This window comes from Triticum dicoccoides, chromosome 3A (genome assembly GCF_002162155.2).
Source record: "Triticum dicoccoides isolate Atlit2015 ecotype Zavitan chromosome 3A, WEW_v2.0, whole genome shotgun sequence".
Classification (NCBI taxonomy): domain Eukaryota; kingdom Viridiplantae; phylum Streptophyta; class Magnoliopsida; order Poales; family Poaceae; genus Triticum; species Triticum dicoccoides.
In genome coordinates this window covers 147,723,072-147,738,622 of record NC_041384.1, presented here as the reverse complement: position 1 = coordinate 147,738,622, position 15,551 = coordinate 147,723,072, and positions in this window count along the sequence as shown.

The window sequence follows — 15,551 nt, the reverse complement described above, 5'->3', positions numbered from 1 at the left end:
AAACCATATGTTTTGATCACCTTATCAACGTATATATTCCAACTCTGAGATGCTTGCACTAGTCCATAGATGGATCGCTGAAGCTTGCTCACTTTGTTAGCACCTTTAGGATCGACAAAATCTTCTGGTTGCATCATATACAACTCTTCTTTAAGAAATCCATTAAGGAATGCAGTTTTGACATCCATTTGCCAGATTTCATAAAATGCGGCAATTGCTAACATGTTTCGGACAGACTTTTAAGCATCGATACGAGTGGGAAAATCCCATCCTAGTCAACACCTTGAACTTGTCGAAAACATTTTTGCGATAATTCGAGCTTTGTAGATAGTAACACTACTATCAGCGTCTGTCTTCCTCTTGAAGATCCATTTATTCTCAATGACTCACTGATCATTGGGCAAGTCAATCAAAGTCCATACTTTGTTCTCATACATGGATCCCATCTCAGATTTCATGGCCTCAAGCCATTTTGCGGAATCTGGGCTTATCATCACTTCCTCATAGTTCATAGGTTCGTCATGGTCTAGTAACATGACCTCCAGAACAGGATTACCATACAACTCTGGTGCAGACCGTATCTGGTTGACCTACGAGGTTTAGTAGTAACTTGATCTGAAGTTTCATGATCATCATCATTAGCTTCCTCACTAATTGGTGTAGGAATCACTCGAACTGATTTCTGTGATGAACTACTTTCCAATTCGGGAGAAGGTACAATTACCTCATCAAGTTCTACTTTCCTCCCACTCACTTCTTTCGAGAGAAACTCCTTCTCTAGAAAGGATCCATTCTTAGTAACAAAATATCTTGCCTTCGGATCTGCGATAGAAGGTGTACCCAACAGTTTCTTTTGGGTATCCTATGAAGAAGCACTACTCCGATTTGAGTTCGAGCTTATCAGTTTGAAACTTTTTCACATAAGCATCGTAACCTCAAACTTTAAGAAATGATAGCTTTGGTTTCTTGCCAAACCATAGTTCATACGGTGTCATCTCAACGGATTTATATAGTGCCCTATTTAACGTGAATGCAGCTGTCTCTAATGCATAACCCCAAAACGATAGTGGTAAATCGGTAAGAGACATCATAGATCGCACCATATCCACTAAAGTATAATTACAACGTTCGGACTCACCATTATGTTGTGGTGTTCCAGGTGGCGTGAGTTGCAAAAGTATTCCAGATTGTTTCAAATGAAGACCAAACTCGTAACTCAAATATTCGCCTCTGCGATCAGATCGTAGAACCTTTATTTTCTTGTTACGATGATTTTCCACTTCAATCTAAAATTCTTTGAACTTTTCAAATGTTTCAGACTTATGTTTCATTAAGTAGATATACCCATATCTACTCAAATCATATGTGAAGGTCAGAAAATAACGATACCCGTCGCGAGCCTCGACACTTATCGGATCGCATATATCAGTATGTATTATTTCCAATAAGTCAGTTGCTCCACTGTTCCGGAGAATGGAGTCTTAGTCATCTTGCCCATGAGGCATGGTTCACAAGCATCAAGTGATTCCAAAAGTCCATCAGCATGGAGTTTCTTCATGCTCTTTACACCAATATGACCTAAACGACAGTGCCACAAATAGGTTGCACTATCATTATTAACATTGCATCTTTTGGCATCAATATTATGAATATGTCTATCACTACGATGGAGATTCAAGAAACCATTCACCTTGGGTGTATGACCACAGAAGGTTTTATTCATGTAGATAGAATAACAATTATTCTTTGACTTAAATGAATATCTGTATTGCAATAAACATGATCCAATCATATTATGCTCCATGCAAACAACAAATAACATTTATTTTAGGTTCAACACTAATCCCGAAGGTAAAGGGAGTGTGCGATGGTGATCTTATCAACCTTGGAATCATTCCCAACACACATCATCACCTCGTCCTCAACTAATCTTTATTTATTTTGCAACTCCCGTTTCAAGTTACTACTCTTAGCAACTGAACTAGTATCAAATACCGAGGGGTTTGCTATAAACACTAGTAAAGTACACATCAATAACATGTATATCAAATATACCTTTGTTCACTTTGCCATCCTTCTTATCTACCAAGTATCTAGGGCAGTTCCACTTCCAGTGACCATTTCCTTTGTAGTAGAAGCACTCAGTTTCAGGCTTGGGTCTAGCTTTGGGCTTCTTCTTGGGACTGACAACTTGCTTGCCATTCTTATTGAAGTTCCCTTTCTTTCCCTTTACCTTTTACTTGAAACTAGTGGTCTTGTCAACCATCAACACTTGATGCTTTTTCTTGATTTCCACCTTCGCCGATTTCAGCATCGCGAAGAGCTTTGGGAATTGTTTCCGTTATCCCTTGCATATTACTAGCACACATGCCTGTGCGTTGCAACGGGAGGAAAGAAATATCACAACCCCCCAACCCTCCCGCAAACACCATCACCCCCCACACACACAGTCCACGGCACCACCTATGTTCTTGCTCCTTCCCACCGCCAGGAACGGTGGCCGTTCACATGGCCATGGCGCTTTGAAAGTGATTAACCCAAGGCGACGAGCTTGGCCATCACATTATCTTTGAACCGTGCCAACAAAGCAATGTTTCTACCCTAAAAAAAGAACACGACATTTCTAATTTCAAAAAACTAATCTTGTCAAGGTAGATGTGAGCACCGCCCTCTGCGAGCTACTCACTAATGCATGTGGGTTTCTATAAAAAAAATTCTCTCACAACCAAAATGTGTCAATTCATTAAAATTCATACTACATCAACCTCAAATGTAGTAGTAAATGAAAAAGAGAGAAGATCATACATCATTATTTGTAACATAAATCTAAATTGTTAATAAATCACCCTATAAATATTGGCGAAATAGATGTGAGGGCCACCCACCGCAAGCTACTCATGTGGGTTGCTACAAAATAAAAATTCTCTCACAACCAAGATGTGTCAATTCATTAAAATTCATACTACATCAACCTCAAATGTAGTAGTAAATGAAAAAGAGAGAGAAGATCATACATCATTATTTGTAACATAAATCTAAATTGTTAATTAATCACCCTATAAATCCTGCCGAAATAGATGTGAGGGCCACCCGCCGCAGGCTACTCATGTGGGTTGCTACAAAATAAAATTCTCTCACAACCAAGATTTATTAATTAAGTTCAATTCATACTACATCAACCTTCAATGTACTCTTGGAAAAATGAAAATGAAAGAGGTGATACATAATTATTCGCAACATAACTCTAATTTGTTAATTTTCTTGGCGTGATTAATTTCTGATTATTGCCTAATAAGCTTTTTTTACTCTTGTGTTGCGTACTAAGCTCATCTCACCAAGCCCGACGCCGGTTACCATGCCCATTGTATGCACGCATGTCCGGCCGGATTTTAAGTGTCGACTATAAGTCGTCATTAAGGCACCGATCTCACACCAACCCGTCTTGTTTATATTAGTCTTTATTTAACCAGCGTAGATCATGTCACGAGCCTGTTTTGACCAGCGTAGATAAATGCATGTTGTGCATGTATCCCTCTCCTTCCTGTATAGGCCCGTCTTTCTTATTATATCTTTTTGATCCGACCGGATGATTCTCATAAACTCACGGTCAAATATAAATTGGTAAAATTTACTCTAAAGAAGCGAGGTGGGACTATGTAAAATTCAGTGAACCCACCAAAATAGCACAAGACAATTCTAGCTTAGTTGGTTACTGCCATGGTGAAGTTAGGAGACGTCACGAGTTCTAGTCCCAGCCCCAACATTTTTATTTCGCTATTTTATGTAGCCCTAGAGCAGGCCCAACAACTACACAAGCCCAAAAGTAATGGAGAGGAGGTGGCCCATATCAGCAAACACATACGGGAAGTGTCCTGTATAAGCAATGGATTAATACCACCTTGCCAACCGTCAAAGCTTGAGACTGTATAGGAGTTGCGGGCGCGTTGCTAAAAAAACATAACGTAGGATATCCCCTTGGTTTATTAGTAGGTATAGATTCGAACTAAAAGAGTAAAATCGCGGGAAGAAGCGTATTGTGATGGTGAACCCGACAAAGTCAATCCGTGCTTTATTATTAGGGAAAGATACTTCATCACGAAGTTCTAGTAACTTGGTGATAGTGACTAGAGAACTCTATCAATCACTATCTTATCGAGAAGATTAACTCCCACTTGATTCAAGTGATTGTGATACACAGACATTCTGAGCACATGCTCACTCGTTGAGCTATTCTTCTCCATCTTGTAGGCAAAGTACTATTAGAGGTCTCATACCTCTTGAGACGGGCATGAGTATGAGATACCAATTTCAACTCTTGGAACATCTTATATGCTCTGTGGCGTTCAAAGCATTTTTGGAGTCCCGGTTCTAAGCCGTAAAGCATGGTGCACTAAACTATCAAGTAGTCATCATACCGAGCGTGTCATATGTTCATAACGTCTGCATCTGCTCCTGCAATAGGTCTGTCACCTAGCGGTGCACCAAGGACATAATTATTCTATGCAGCAATGAGGATAATCCTCAGATCACGGACCTAGTCCGCATCATTGCTACTATCATCTTTCAACATAGTTTTTCTCTAGGAACATATCAAAATAAACGGGGAGCTACATCGCGAGCTATTGATCTACAACCTAGTTATGCAAATACTATCAGGACTAAGTTCATGATAAATTAGAGTTCAATTAATCATATTACTTAAGAACTCCCACTTAGATAGACATCCCTCTAGTCATCTAAATGATCATGTGATCCAAATCAACTAAACCATGTCCAATCATCACGTGAGATGGAGTAGTTTTCAATGGTGAACATCACTATGTTGATCATATCTACTATATGATTCACGCTCGACCTTTCGGTATCAAGTGTTCTGAGGCCATATCTGCATATGCTAGGCTCGTCAAGTCTAACCCGAGTATTCCGCGTGCGCAAAACTGGCTTGCACCCATTGTCTGTGAACGTAGAGCTTATCACACCCGATCATCACGTGGTGTCTCAGCATGACGAACTGTCGCAACGGTGCATACTCAGGGAGAACACTTATACCTTGAAATTTAGTGAGAGATCATCTTATAATGCTACTGCCGTACTAAGAAAAATAAGAGGCATAAAAGATAAACATCACATGTTATCAAAATATGTGAGATGATATGGCCATCATCATCTTGTGCCTTTGATCTCCATCTCCAAAGTACCGTCATGATCTCCATCATCACCGGCATGACACCATGATCTCCATCATCTTGATCTCTATCAACGTGTCATCACATGGTCGTCTCGCCAACTATTGCTTTTGCAACTATTGCTATCGCATAGCGAAAAAGTAAAGCAATTGTATGGTGCTTGCATCTTATGCAATAAACAGACAACCATAAGGCTTCTACCACTTGTCGACAACTCCGTTACAAAACATGACCATCTCATACAATAAAATTTAGCATCATGTCTTGACCATATCACATCACAAAATGCACTGCAAAAACAAGTTAGACGTCCTCTACTTTGTTGTTGCAAGTTTTACGTGGCTGCTACGGGCTGAGCAAGAACCGTTCTTACCTACGCATCAAAAACCACAATGCGGTATAGTGATTGTTTTTTGATATTCATATAGAACCCTGTTATTGAATCCGATTCAACTAAACTTGGAGAAACTGACAACCACCAGCCACTTGTGTGTGTAGCACGTTGGTAGAACCAGTCTCGCGTAAGTGTACGCGTAATGTTGGTTTGGGCCACTTCATCCAACAATACCTCCGAATCAAGAAACAACTAGTGATGGTAAGCAATATGTATATACCCACGCCCACAACTCCTTTGTATTCTACTCATGCATATAACATCTACGCATTAACCTGGCTCGGATGCCACTGTCAGGGCACATAGTAATTTCAAAAAAAATCCTACGCACACGCAAGATCATGGTGATGCATAGCAACAAGAGAGGAAGAGTGTTGACCACGTACCCTCGTAGACCGTAAGCAGAAACGTTATGACAACGCGGTTGATGTAGTCGTACATCTTCACGATCGACCAATCCTAGTACCGAAAGTACGTCACCTATGTGATCTGCACACGTTCGGCTCGGTGACGCCCCAGGAACTCTTAATCCAGCTGAGTGTCCAGGGAGAGCTTGGTCAGCACGATGGCGTGATGACGGTGATGATGATGCTACCATCGTAGGGCTTCGCCTAAGCACGACGATGATATGACCGAGGTGAATTATGGTGGAGGGGGGCAACGCACACGGCTAAGGGATCAATGATCAACTTGTTTGTCTATGGGGTGCCCCCTGGGCACGTATATAAAGGATGGAGGGAGGAGGAGGCCGGCCCTCATAGGGCGCCCAAAGTGTGGAGTCCTACTAGGCCTCCCTAGTCCTAGTAGGATTCCACCTCCTTCATGGAATAGGAAAAAGGGAAGGGAGAAGGAGAAGGAAGGAAGGGGACGCCCCCTTTCCCTAGTCCAATTTGCAACTGTCCATGTGGAAGCAGTGCGGCCACCCTTGAGGCCTTTCTCTCCTTTCTCGTATGGCCCATTAAGGCCCAATACGAATTCCGGTAACTCTCCGGTACTCCGAAAAATACCCGAATCACTCGGAACCTTTCTGATGTCCGAATATAGCCTTCCAATATATCGATCTTTACGTCTCGACCATTTCGAGACTCCTCGTCATGTCCGTGATCTCATCTGGGACTCCTAACAACCTTTGGTACATCAAATCTCATAACTCATAATACAAATCGTCATCGAACGTTAAGCATCCGGACCCTACGGGTTCGAGAATTATGTAGACATGATCGAGACACATCTCCGGTCAATAACCAATAGAGGAACCTGGATGCTCATATTGGCTCCTACATATTCTACAAAGAACTTTATCAATCAACCCGCATAACAACATACGTTGTTCACTTTGTCATCGATATGTTACTTGCCCGAGATCCATCGTCGGTATCATCATGCCTAGTTCAAACTCATTACCGGCAAGTCTCTTTACTCGTCCCGTAATGCATCATCTTGCAACTAACTCATTTGTCACATTGCTTGCAAGGATCATAGTGATGTACATTACCGAGAGGGCCCAGAGATATCTCTCCGATAGACGGAGTGACAAATCCTAATCTCGATCTATGCCAACTCAACAAACACCATTGGAGACACCTTTAGCGCATCTTTATAATCACCTAGTTACATTGTGACATTTGATAGCACACAAGGTGTTCCTCTGGTATTCGGGAGTTGCATAATCTCATAGTCAGAGGAACATGTATAAGTCATGAAGAAAGCAGTAGCAATAAAACTGAACGATCAATATGCTAAGCTAACGGATGGGTCTTGTCCATCACATCATTCTCTAATGATGTGATCCCGTTCATCAAATGACAACACATGTCCATGGCTAGGAAACTTAACCATCTTTGATTAACGTGTTAGTCAAGTAGAGGAATACTAGGGACACTCTGTTTGTCTATGTATTCACATATGTACTAAGTTTCCGGTTAATACAATTCTAGCATGAATAATAAACATTTATCATGATATAAGGAAATATAAATAACAACTTTATTATTGCCTCTAGGGCATATTTCCTTCAGGAACCATGTCTGCAGTCAACGCCATCGTAGAAGGGATGACACCAGTCACCAACATGGATGATTCAATTCATGGGACCTTGTGGTGCAGTTCACCTAAAATGAAGCAATGTCCCATGAGATAGCATCTTCTTCTTCATTTTTTTAAGAAAAGGGCTCCAGACCCAGTTCCATTTCCATCGGAAAACGAAACCCACAGAGCTTCTTAGTCATTAGTTGCAATAAAATTGAGCAACATCAAGGTTGGTTGTGAAGCACCTGGAATGTTCAACTATAATTTGGATATCATTTGTCTAGTGCAACTATGATTAAGCATGAAATGTATGTCTCTGTTTGCACAAAAAAGGTGGAAAGGAGGCTGACAAACAAGTGATGAAACATACATCAAATGAAAAAAAGCATGTTCCTTATCTGAATGGTAATCCTACAATGATAGTAGCAATTTCTAAAGTAGTAGCATTGCTAGATATTAGTGTGGGCACCAGGATTAACTATGACAACCGTTAAATACGACATTACTTTAATGGTGCCATTGCTTCATTTTACCAGCAACATTGGTTTAACGTGTCCTTACTTTTAGTAGTGCGACTGCTACATTTTACTAGTGGCATTACATAAGAGTGGCTCGGGGTAACAAACATCAGAACAGGATATCTCGGTTGGTCTCATTTTTGTTCGGTATAGCCACCTTATACTGTGAGGCTAGCAAATATAGTCCTGGACTTACTCTGTTGACTTGTCCCCCAGTCCCCACTTTCTTTCCTTTTCAACCAATACATCGAGTTTATATTGAGTTTGTACCGTGTTTCCTTTTATTGCCCTATTAGACCTAGAGACCAGTTGGCTAGCCAGTCGCTAGTACTTTTCACCCCCATTATTTGCTCTTTCGACCAAGTCCTAGATTCAGGTAACAAATCTTCCCCCACCCCCACCCCCTTTCTTCCTTGTTTGAACCAAGTAGTACTAGATTCGAGTGCATGAACTAGTTTTACCTCTTAACAGTGAAATTTTAGGTGGTTTTCCAATAGTCGATCGATCCTATCTACGAGGGGGCCTGGGAAATAGTAAAAGATACAAATGCAGCAACGTCAGGAGCTCGGGAAGTAGAGCAAGGCCGGTTTCGAAGGAAGTTATACCTGAGGGTCGCCGGGATGTCGCTAGGTAGGCGGCGGGAGGCCGGATCTGCCCACACTACGGTAGTGAGGAAGAAGGGGTCGGAGGCCCTCCCTTGCCTGCGGTGCTTGGGAGAGAACGGAAAGGCACGCTGATCGAGATGCACCGACAGTGGGTAAGAGCCTTCGCCGAGGACGACCGCGTGAACGTTGCACCTTCTCACCTTCCCCGCCGGAGAGGATCCGGCTGGATCTGTCACCAGCGGTTAGCAGAGAGAGAGAGTGTGTGTGGCCACCGCTGTCGTGTTTAGATCTGGAGAGGATGAGACAGTGTGAAGAGAGCAACAATAGCAAGCAAGCGTGGAGGCTCCTGCCTATATAGTGGAGTACTACTAGTTTTCTTTTGTCTATAGGAGCCGGCTTGACCTCATCAATGACTGTCTTCATGCACGTGCCCCAGAGGCGCAGTTGTCCTCATTTTGATCTGAAGCACCGGATTATAGCATGGCAAGAAACCATAACCTCACTGCCCAAAGGAGACAAAATGAATTCCGATAGACAAACTAGACGAGGATCAAAGATCAAATTAAAGATAAACTCGTAGAAAAGGGGTCCATCGATAGATGCCCTAATTAACATAGCCGGCTTGACATAGATGGCACCCGAGTAGTCTTCATGCATGTGGCCCCCATGACTAGCGCCTTGGAGGAACTCAATTGTCGATGTTTAACCCTCGCGGTGATCTGAAGCACATGACACCTAATTTTGCGAGATGACAAGAAACCTTTTTTTAGATTTCTCACAAGAACTACAGCCCTGTACAACATAGCCTGCACGATATGTAGACGATAGCCAATCCAGGCATATCTGCTGGAGTCTGTTCACATGCATGGACGAACTGATCTTCCGTGTCATGCAGGGATCGTCCAGGAACCAACTTCTGTACAACACTTCTCTAGTACTATCACTTGTCTCTCTCTTCTATTAACTCACCCGACTTGCGGGGCCGGGGAGTGTCCCTATGGTCGATTCTCAATTGCGGTCCCACATGTGTCTGCAAATGCAATATGACGCGTGTTCCATTCATAGAGAGGCATGCCAGACCGACCGACCATCTGGGGTGCGACGCGAACGCGACAGGTGTGCTGTATACTGTACTCCGTAAATGTGTACCGCTATTTTCTTGAGGCTTTCCTCCATGGCGCAATCCATAGATACAAAATTAGTATGTTGTACTATTTAAAAGTCGAGGGCGGGGCTTTTCCCACGCGGTAGGCGGGGCAGTTCCGCCTAGTCAGTTCGACAAAGACGCGAGAAGATGAGGGAGTATGCTGCTGCAAACGTAGGGTTGTGTGATTTGATAGCGAGTTACTGGTGGACAGGTCGGGCCTGGTGATTTGACTTGCCATTATCATTTTAACTGTGGTGCTACGACCGACGTGAGTCTCCCGATTCCTGATCACCTCCATACAGGTGCCTCTCCTGATGCTCCACCATGTAGAGGCTGGCTCTTGCTTGAGATCCCACTCCTCCACTTTTTCCTTGCCTCTTTCCCCCACATATGCAAAAATGCCATGTAAAGCGGGCTTATAGCCCACTATTGTACTTGATCCTACATGTTCTAAGCCTGCCACATAGGCATAAAGTCTGATGTGCCAAGTTAATTAAGAAGAGAGAGACTAGTTTGGTGACCCCAAGAAGAAATGGTGCTAAGTGCGTGTACCTAGATGAAGCAAACTTAGCAACAAAACACTAAGCACCTATGCATTGGGGACTTGAGTTGCTAAACCATTTAATGCCCATAACACCTCATCTAAGCACCATTTCATTGGAAGAGGTCACTCCTTGGCAAATGCAATAAATACTACCAAGAAAGAGATAGAGATAAGTAAACAAAAAAAATACTCTTATAGCCAACCTTATAGCTAACCTTGTTGTAGTATGAGTGACTAAGTGATGACTATGTATGACATGCCAACATCAGATAGCCTAATGCACCGTGTGAAATCACCAAGGGCGTGACCGCGCGAGCGAGGCGACGGTCGTGGTAGGCACGACCATGATACATGCTACTGGCAGCCCTTGGATCTGAGATTGAACGGTCGCATGCTAAGTTGCCAAAAATTTGCAGAATAACCCTCCAAGATAGGATATTCACCCATAGGTCTAGAATCACGCCATGCAACCGTTCGATCTTAGATCCAAGGGCTCTCGGAAGCTTTGTATCACCTGTAATTTTCCCGACGCTTGACATGACATCGAAAGCCATTTAATTGGGCGTCGAGTAGACATGACATCTAATTGGGCCCCCATAGTACTGTGCATGAATCCATTTATCCACCAGGCAAGCCACTACCCTTCCGTTCACACGCGCCCCCCACTCAGCATTTTTACAATCGATAAACCACTCCTAGTCGTACCTCCTTTCACATTACTGAAGTTCCACTAATCCTAACCCTCCTCCCAAATCCATGGCGTCCAAATCTTCATGGTCGGCGGTGAGTACAAGGTTAGAACCATCACCGGCAATGAGTTTGACGTCATCTACACCCGTTCTTCCGCGACGGTGAAAGGATGCCTTGATCGCTTTAGACGCATGTTCGAAAACTCAAATGATGAGTGGGTCGCTAGGATAGATGTTGAGTACACCACAGTCCTGGGAAAATAGAAGAATCTAAAGGAGGAAGAGAGGAAGAAGCCCACCATGATCCAGGTTTGCGTGCATGACTTATGCTTGGTCTACCACATATGCCATGCCGACGTTGAGTGCGAGGAATTTAAGAAGTTCCTCGAGGGCGGCCGAGTCAAATTCATAGCTGTAGACTTTATGAACGATGAAAGAGTCCTGGCACGGATAGGCCTCGTTATAGGAAAACCCTTTGACTTCTAGAAAAATGGGCTGGTGTCCTCCCGTGATAAGCCTTCAATGCTGACCCTGGCAGGATCCATGGTTCATTCTTCGTATGGTAAACCGAATAAATCTCCGCACATGTTTCATCGTGCATGGCAGTGGAATGTACTAGATATATACCACATCCACTATGCTGCAATGGATGGCTACCTTTGTTTCAATATCTACAAGGGTTGGATGAAGAGCAAGAGCCAAGTGTGCGGTTCAAGCAAAGAAGTATCACCCAAGAGGAAGAGGGACAAGGACAAAGTCGAGGACGTGGACGAGGACTTCGAGTAAGGTGACAGTGTCATTGCTTACGGTGGTTCAAATGCAGTGTCTACCGGATTAGTTGCTTAGTTTAATTTCTGGTGTGCTTTGTTTTATTTGAGGGGTGTGTTGTGTTGAGCCCCCAGCAGAACTATGTTATGTTTCTTCTCGTTTCTTTAACTCTTCAGTACATACATACTAGTATTTCTTACAGTTCATCTTTTATTTGGTATAGTACTACGACTACCACTCGTTTCTTCACATTATCTACGTACAATATATATGGCCAACATCATATAGCCAGCAGTATAGTTGTCAAAGAACTTTAGGGGGCTTAGTTTTGTCAAAGAATTTCAGGGTTCTTAGTTTTATTTGAAGGGTGCGTTGTGCTAGACACAATTATTGTGACTCAAATCTCTTTTGCCATGTTATAATGACATAAATACCGATGGACCAACATGCCAGCTCTCCCTCTATCTCACTACAGTAAAATAAAGTGTGGGGCCTACTTCATCCCAACAGCGTTCTTATTTTCCTGTAAAATTGTTCGCCTGGTTACTCCTGACAAACGGGGCCACACTTATCATTCTGAGAATCGACTTATTTTTGTGATGTAACATGGTCAACGGGTTTGACGTGAAAATCACAATGTCTAATGTTATTTTTGAGCAAACATATAACTTAATGATGGCATTTTTGAGATTTCTAATTGCATTTTTGAGTAGGCATCTCACGGATCGATGGCATTTTTGAGTAGTTGTAACTTCTAATGGCAAAACTAAGTAGTGACACACAAACTAGTGGCATAAATAATAAGAACCCAAGAATTAAATAGATATGCTAATTTCATTAATAGAATTTAGCACCCCATTTATGCACGTACTAGCTTCTTTAATAGTACTACACAAACTAGTGGATATATAATTCATGTGGGTGTATTAGCTATGTAATCCTATATAGAGAGGTATAGATTGATCGAAGTGGACGTGGGAAAGAGGGTGAGACCTCACTAGATATATAGATTGATCGGTTTTGTGTGGAAAACTGTGAAAGACCTAGCTATATATACACACACATAGATGACATCAATCGTTGTGCATGCACGTGAGAGATAAAGAATGCCCGATATGATGGGGAGGGGGAGGTGTGTGTGTGCATGCATGGGAGACCGACCTGAAGAAAACGATTGCATGTGTGCGATGGATAATGCCGACTGGTACTGTGTGTGCATTCATGCACGAGAGAGAGCTAATGGTACAATTATAAAGAGAAGATGACTGTGTGGGTATAAAAGACTAGGTGACGTCATAATCAATGTAAACTAGAATTCAAATATTTGAATAAGAGATCACGATGTTTGGAACCCATGCATGCATGAATATAACTGAGATATGCATGGTGTGGTTTGGAAATGAGCATGTTGTACTGTATACACATTGAATATGGTCAGACTGATTTGTATCTGAATATCGATGGCAGACATCGTTTGGCCACATTGCATTCTTCCATGGACACACTATTCTAATTGGAGATGATGGGTGGCTTTCGCATCACATATCTATATCTACACCCCTATATATATATCATATTATATATTTTTATATAGTGTGCGGATAACTTTAACTTTGAAAGATGGTCGTTGGATGAGGCCAATCCGATGGTGCAGGGATGGCAAATTTGAGCACAACTGGCCGTTGGATATCATCTAGAGTCAACCAGATTTTGCCGCATGTACAATCTAGAAGGCTCCATGGTTGAACTTAAGCATAATGCACAAACCTCAAAACACAAGCAATTCTTCTTTGTTCTAGAATCTTCCGTATAAGAATTGCCCAAATGTTTTTCTACATGATTTGCCATTATTTGTTTTTACTTTATGCCTTACAACGCACAATTCCATGAATCTTAAAATAGATTAGCTTTCTTATAAAAACTAGATGATTTTGAATGAGATGAACTATAAGAATTACAAGAACATCTACATCATGCATATATGACTCAAAGCTTACTTGCTATAATGTGGTATTTAGTCATAATTTGGTTGCCAAATCTCATGCGTGCAATGCACGTGTACCTTACTAGTCTAAGTGGTATTTGTTGTGTGTGTGTGTGTGTTGTGCTTGTTAAACACATTGTATGTAGTATATCATACATGGTTTAGATTCCGAACATCTAGCTAGAGCATACATGTACTATGATTTGAAATTCAACATAAAATCTATACATATATTTGAATTTGAGATCGTATGTACATTTAGTTCACATTTATATAGGAATTTACATCTCCTATATTCATGTCATGTGTTGGGAAGATAATATTTAGATGGTTGTATAACTAACCCGAGTACAATCCCATTCAAACAAGGAAAATGTACTCAAATTTAGTCCATATGCTAGACAACACACGTTCTTTTTTATTGTTGAGGGAAGTGCAAATTGTTTCGGTACTGTACATGTTATGTTTGTTGCCCTGGTTTTTTTGTTGTATTTGAATGCATTTCTAGTAATATAATAAAACGGGACATAGCTCTCTCTAGTGATGAGGTGCAAATTGTCATTTTTGGGGTACACGTTAAGCTTGTTCTCCCGAAATTTCAAGCCACGCCTTGTTATGCCGAAATTTCAAGCTAGCGTCTCTGTCTATCACGCTGCGAAACTCCGGCCTCTTCAACCCACGCCTTGTTACCCCGAAATATTTAAGATATATCTTTGTCTCGTTGTGCTCCGACAACTCCCTCCATCTCAACCCGCGCCTTGCTATTCCAAAACTACAACGCGCGCGAAAACTCCCACCTCCTGTGAAATCCCGACACGTGAAATGCCTGTGATACCCCTGAACCGAAAGAACCGCCTAGCGCAAATCAGTGGGGGTAATTTCGTAACTTACCCCACATTTTGGACAAGCGCGTCCCTAAGCCATGGTTCCCCACTCCCATCCCATCCGCCCACCCATTCGTACACCGAGGCCGCGAAAACACGTGAAGCCCCACAACCTCCTCGGTCCGCCACCCAGCCGGAGCCTCTTCACTGACGACGTCGTCCACAGCAACACGTCGACGTCCCTCATCCACCATACTGGATGAGGATCCGTCGTCGATCTCTTCGACTCGCTGGTCCAGCCACCCCGTCCTCCACCTCAAGGAGCTGCCCCGATGTTCCCCTCGTCTTTCGGGCCACCAACATTCCCACACCGCCGTCTTCACCTGCACCACTAGAAGAGCATCATCATCATCGTTTCCTCGGATGAAGCTGAGGCCTAATCGGCACCACCAAAGAGGTTGTACACTAATCGCCGCATTTTCTTCTTGATTTGATCTCACGATGCTGCCGGCGCTCGGTCCCGAGCCGACACGTCGTGGCTCGATCCACGGCGTCGTCGTCGGCCACTTCCTCCACTGTGTCGCTCCCTTGGCGGCGACGTCCACATCAATAGGAGCTGATGCTGCTTTAGCTCTCGCTCGCGCTGCTGACCTGCTCTTGCTCTCGGTTCCTTGCTTGGTCTACTTTTGCTATTGCTCTTACTCTTGCTCGCACTGCTGCTCTCACTCTTGCTCTTGCTTGCGATGCTGCTCTGATTTAGCTACACTTTATTCGACTGAATCGACTTTCGGGTCAGTCGATTTTCAGGGGGTGGGGGGCTTGCCGGAGTTAAGGAAGAACCAGCTGCAGTGGGGAGGGGGGCTC